The 6,379-nt window shown below is 40.4% G+C and overlaps 1 non-coding gene across 1 annotated transcript; it reads left to right on the top strand.

Annotated features, from left to right (window-relative positions):
* The first annotated feature begins 3,015 nt into the window (after nucleotides 1-3,015).
* On the top strand, nucleotides 3,016-3,089 carry trnaf-gaa (transfer RNA phenylalanine (anticodon GAA)). Its single transcript has one exon. It is a non-coding gene; the product is annotated as a tRNA-Phe (tRNA).
* Nucleotides 3,090-6,379: the final 3,290 nt, after the last annotated feature.

Here is a 6,379-nt window from a genome sequence, read left to right on the forward strand (position 1 = left end):
ACATTGTTCCTGCATTCAGCTTTTCTACTTCTACCAGGGTCTGGCCTCCCTCACTGGAGTTTGTTTCTTATTCTTTCTCTTTGTTTCCCTCTATAATTTATTTTTTTGTGTCTATTTTGGGTTCTTTTGTTACAATGGAACAATTTTACATATATTAGTTCCATAAAAACAGGCAAGAACAATTACCAGGTCTCAAAAAAGCCAACAAAACGCCTGAAGTGCCAAGACAAGAGAGGCCTGCATTCTTGTATCAATGGTTTATCTGGAAAAAGCAATAAACCTTTGGGTTCCATAAACAGAAATCTAATTGTGTTCAAAAACATGATTTTTTTTTTAATGGAGATCAAGGTAATCTCTAATGGCAAATAAAAACACAAAAGCATCGCCTCCCCGTCGGGAATCGAACCCCGGTCTCCCGCGTGACAGGCGGGGATACTCACCACTATACTAACGAGGAGCTGGCCCTGCTTCTTTGTTATCATAGGTCTTTAGAACTTCAAGCATGTTTGTTTCTTGCAACAGTGGTTTGTGACATTTAGATTGATTTCATAGTAGGTATGAGGTATGAGCCGAAATAGCTCAGTTGGGAGAGCGTTAGACTGAAGATCTAAAGGTCCCTGGTTCAATACCGGGGTTTCGGCAAAGCTGTTTGGACTGTGTAAATGTAATTTTTGGTTTTTGTTAACAAAGACCTATGCTTTATCTGGAAACTGACCTCCCCCCTCACAGGCAAGAACAATTACCAGGTCTCAAAAAGGCCAACAAATGGCCTGAAGTGCCAAGACAAGAGCGGCCCTGCATTCTTGTATCAATGGTTTATCTGGAAAAAGCATAAAACCTCAAAGGAGAAACTGATGATCAGTTGCAACACTTCTGTGAGATAAACGTCCCATTATAAAAGAAGGATTCAAACCTCATTACAGAGGCCTCTTCCCCCTCAACTGCTCGGGGGGTTCTACTCTCACATTGTTCCTGCATTCAGCTTTTCTACTTCTACCAGGGTCTGGCCTCCCTCACTGGAGTTTGTTTTCTAATTCTTTCTCTTGTTTCCCTCTATAATTTATTTTTTTGTGTCTATTTTGGGTTCTTTTGTTACAATGGAACAATTTTACATATATTAGTTTCCATAAAAACAGGCAAGAACAATTACCAGGTCTCAAAAAAGCCAACAAAAACGCGCTGAAGTGCCAAGACAAGAGCGGCCTGCATTCTTGTATCAATGGTTTTATCTGGAAAAAGCATAAACCTCAAAGGACAAACTGATTGATCAGTTGCAACACTTCTGTGAGATAAACGTCCATTATAAAAGAAAGGATTCAAACCTCATACAGAGGCCTCTTTCCCCCTCAACTGCTCGGGGGGTTCTACTCTCACATTGTTCCTGCATTCAGCTTTTCTACTTCTACCAGGGTCTGGCCTCCCTCACTGGAGTTTGTTTCTTATTCTTTCTCTTGTTTCCCTCTATAATTTATTTTTTGTGTCTATTTTGGGTTCTTTGTTACAATGGAACAATTTTACATATATTAGTTCCATAAAAACAGTCAAGAACAATTACCCCGGTCTCAAAAAAGCCAACAAAAACGCCTGAAGTGCCCAAGACAAGAGAGGCCTGCATTCTTGTATCAATGGTTTTATCTGGAAAAAGCATAAACCTTTGGGTTCCATAAACAGAAATCTAATTGTGTTCAAAAACATGATTTTTTTTTTTAATGGAGATCAAGGGTAATCTCTAATGGCAAATAAAAAACACAAAAGCATCGCCTCCCCGTCAGGGAATCGAACCCCGGTCTCCCGCGTGACAGGCGGGGATACTCACCACTATACTAACGAGGAGCTGGCCCTGCTTCTTTGTTATCATAGTCTATAGAACTTCAAGCATGTTTGTTTCTTGCAACGGTGGTTTGTGACATTTAGATTGATTTCATAGTAGGTATGAGGGGTGAGCCGAAATAGCTCAGTTGGGAGAGCGTTAGACTGAAGATCTAAAGGTCCCTGGTTCAATCCCGGGTTTCGGCAAAGCTGTTTGGACTGTGTAAATGCAATTTTTTGGTTTGTTAACAAAGACCTATGCTTTATCTGGAAACTGACCTCCCCCTCACAGGCAAGAACAATTACCAGGTCTCAAAAAGGCCAACAAATGGCCTGAAGTGCCAAGACAAGAGAGGCCTGCATTCTTGTATCAATGGTTTTATCTGGAAAAAGCATATAAACCTCAAAGGAGAAACTGATTGATCAGTTGCAACACTTCTGTGAGATAAACGTCCATTATAAAAGAAAGGATTCAAACCTCATACAGAGGCCTCTTTCCCCCTCAACTGCTCGGGGGGTTCTACTCTCACATTGTTCCTGCATTCAGCTTTTCTACTTCTACCAGGGTCTGGCCTCCCTCACTGGAGTTTGTTTCTTATTCTTTCTCTTTGTTTCCCTCTATAATTTATTTTTTGTGTCTATTTTGGGTTCTTTTGTTATAATGGAACCATTTTACATATTTTAGTTCCATAAAAAGAATTCTTATTGTGTTTATGAACTAGAACCTGTTCAATCATTTAAAATCTATTGTGCCATGACTGTTAATGTTCATCTAACATCAGATAAGTTCAAAAACAAGTTCAAAACCTCATTCAGAGGGCTCCGTCCGGGTACTACTCTCACATTGTTCATTCATTTGTCTTTTCTTATTGTTCCAGGCTCTGTCCTTCCTCACTGGAGTTTGATTCTTATTGTTTCTCTTTGTTTCCCTCTAGAATGTCTGTTTCTTGCAACAGTGGTTTGTGACATTTAGATTGATTTCATAGTCAATTGAGATGTGAACTAAAGTCAATTGTGCCTTACTAATTATATTTCTTCACTGAATTTTATTAAGCCAAATCCTCATTTAATAAGCAATCCACTTATTTAGCACACAATATCAGATAATATCTTCTGTTTAGGCATGAGCAAAAACCCAACTGTGGAAGGCAGGCCCTTGTACATGAATAAACACCTAGTGCCAAGTGAAAGGGCTACAAGGTATGAGCCGAAATAGCTCAGTTGGTGAGAGCGTTAGACTGAAGATCTAAAGATCCCTGGTTCAATCCCGGGTTTCGGCAAAGCTCTTTGGACTGTGTACATGCAATTTTTGGTTTGTTAAAGACCTACGCTTTATCTGGAAATTGACCCCTCCTCCTCACAGGCAAGAAACAATTACCAGGTCTCAAAAAAGCCAACAAATGGCCTGAAGTGCCAAGACAAGAGAGGCCTGCATTCTTGTATCAATGGTTTTATCTGGAAAAAGCATAACCCTTTGGGTTCCATAAACAGAAATCTAATTGTGTTCAAAAACATGATTTTTTTTTTTTAATGGAGCTCAAGGTAATCTCTAATGGCAAATAAAAACACAAGAGCATCGCCTCCCCCGTCGGGAATCGAACCCCGGTTCTCCCGCGTGACAGGCGGGGATACTCACCACTATACTAACGAGGAGCTGGCCCTGCTTCTTTGTTATCATAGGTCTTTAGAACTTCAAGCATGTTTGTTTCTTGCAACAGTGGTTTGTGACATTTAGATTGATTTCATAGTAGGTATGAGGTATGAGCCGAAATAGCTCAGTTGGGAGAGCGTTAGACTGAAGCTGTTTGGACTGTGTAAATGCATTTTTTGGTTTGTTAACAAAGACCTATGCTTTATCTGGAAACTGACCTCCCCCTCACAGGCAAGAACAATTACCAGGTCTCAAAAAGGCCAACAAATGGCCTGAAGTGCCAAGGCAAGAGAGGCCTGCCTTCTTGTATCAATGGTTTTATCTGGAAAAAGCATAAACCTCAAGAGGAAACTGATTGATCAGTTGCAACACTTCTGTGAGATAAACGTCCATTATAAAAGAAAGGATTTCAAACCTCATACAGAGGCATCTTTCCCCCTCAACTGCTCGGGGGGGGTTCTACTCTCACATTGTTCCTGCATTCAGCTTTTCTACTTCTACCAGGGTCTGGCCTCCCTCACTGGAGTTTGTTTCTTATTCTTTCTCTTTGTTTCCCTCTATAATTTATTTTTTGTGTCTATTTTGGGTTCTTTTGTTACAATGGAACAATTTTACATATATTAGTTCCATAAAAACCGGCAAGAACAATTACCAGGTCTCAAAAAAGCCAAAAAATGGCCTGAAGTGCCAAGACAAGAGAGGCCTGCATTCTTGTATCAATGGTTTTATCTGGAAAAAGCATAAACCTTTGGGTTCCATAAACAGAAATCTAATTGTGTTCAAAAACATTATTTTTTTTTTAATGGAGATCAAGGTAATCTCTAATGGCAAATAAAAAACACAAGAGCATCGCCTCCCCGTCGGGGAATCGAACCCCGGTCTCCCGCGTGACAGGCGGGGATACTCACCACTATACTAACGAGGAGCTGGCCCTGCTTCTTTGTTATCATAGGTCTTTAGAACTTCAAGCATGTTTGTTTCTTGCAACAGTGGTTTGTGACATTTAGATTGATTTCATAGTAGGTAATGAGGTATGAGCCGAAATAGCTCAGTTGGAGTGCGTTAGACTGAAGCTGTTTTGGACTGTGTAAATGCATTTTTTGGTTTGTTACAAAGACCTATGCTTTATTCTGGAAACTGACCTCCCCCTCACAGGCAAGAACAATTACCAGGTCTCAAAAAGGCCAACAAATGGCCTAAAGTGCCAAGACAAGAGAGGCCTGCATTTTGTCTCAATGGTTTTATCTGGAAAAAGCATAACCTCAAAGGAGAAACTGATGATCAGTTGCAACACTTCTGTGAGATAAACGTCCATTATAAAAGAAGGATTCAAACCTCATACAGAGGCCTCTTTCCCCCTCAACTGCTCGGGGGGTTCTACTCTCACATTGTTTCCTGCATTCAGCTTTTCTACTTTCTACCAGGGTTCTGGCCTCCTCACTGGAGTTTGTTTCTTATTCTTTCTCTTTGTTTCCCTCTATAATTTATTTTTTGTGTCTATTTTGGGTTCTTTTGTTACAATGGAACAATTTTACATATATTAGTTCCATAAAAACAGGCAAGAACAATTACCAGGTCTCAAAAAGCCAACAAAAACGCCTGAAGTGCCAAGACAAGAGAGGCCTGCATTCTTGTATCAATGGTTTATCTGGAACAAAGCATAAACCTTTGGGTTCCATAAACAGAAATCTAATGTGTTCAAAAACATGATTTTTTTTTTTAATGGAGATCAAGGTAATCTCTAATGGCAAATAAAAACACAAAAGCATCGCCTCCCCGTCGGGGAATCGAACCCCGGTCTCCCGCGTGACAGGCGGGGATACTCACCACTATACTAACGAGGAGCTGGCCCTGCTTCCTTGTTATCATAGGTCTTTAGAACTTCAAGCATGTTTGTTTCTTGCAACAGTGGTTTGTGACATTTAGATTGATTTCATAGTAGGTATGAGGGGTGAGCCGAAATAGCTCAGTTGGGAGAGCGTTAGACTGAAGATCTAAAGGTCCCTGGTTCAATCCCGGGTTTTGGCAAAGCTGTTTGGACTGTGTAAATGCAATTTTTGGTTTGTTAACAAAGACCTATGCTTTATCTGGAAACTGACCTCCCCCTCACAGGCAAGAACAATTACCAGGTCTCAAAAAGGCCAACAAATGGCCTGAAGTGCCAAGGCAAGAGAGGCCTGCATTCTTGTATCAATGGTTTTATCTGGAAAAAGCATAAACCTCAAAGGAGAAACTGATTGATCAGTTGCAACACTTCTGTGAGATAAACGTCCATTATAAAAGAAAGGATTCAAACCTCATACAGAGGCCTCTTTCCCCCTCAACTGCTCGGGGGGTTCTACTCTCACATTGTTCCTGCATTCAGCTTTTCTACTTCTACCAGGGTCTGGCCTCCCTCACTGGAGTTTGTTTCTTATTCTTTCTCTTTGTTTCCCTCTATAATTTATTTTTTTGTGTCTATTTTGGGTTCTTTTGTTACAATGGAACAATTTTACATATATTAGTTCCATAAAAACAGGCAAGAACAATTACCAGGTCTCAAAAAAGCCAACAAAAACGCCTGAAGTGCCAAGACAAGAGAGGCCTGCATTCTTGTATCAATGGTTTTATCTGGAAAAAGCATAAACCCTTTGGGGTTCCATAAACAGAAATCTAATTGTGTTCAAAAACATGATTTTTTTTTTTAATGGAGATCAAGGTAATCTCTAATGGCAAATAAAAAACACAAAAGCCTCGCCTCCCCGTCGGGGAATCGAACCCCGGTCTCCCGCGTGACAGGCGGGGATACTCACCACTATACTAACGAGGAGCTGGCCTGCTTCTTTGTTATCATAGGTCTTTAGAACTTCAAGCATGTTTGTTTCTTGCAACAGTGGTTTGTGACATTTAGATTGATTTCATAGTAGGTATGAGGTATGA

Source organism: Denticeps clupeoides, unplaced genomic scaffold (genome assembly GCF_900700375.1).
Source record: "Denticeps clupeoides unplaced genomic scaffold, fDenClu1.1, whole genome shotgun sequence".
NCBI classification, from domain to species: Eukaryota; Metazoa; Chordata; class Actinopteri; order Clupeiformes; family Denticipitidae; genus Denticeps; species Denticeps clupeoides.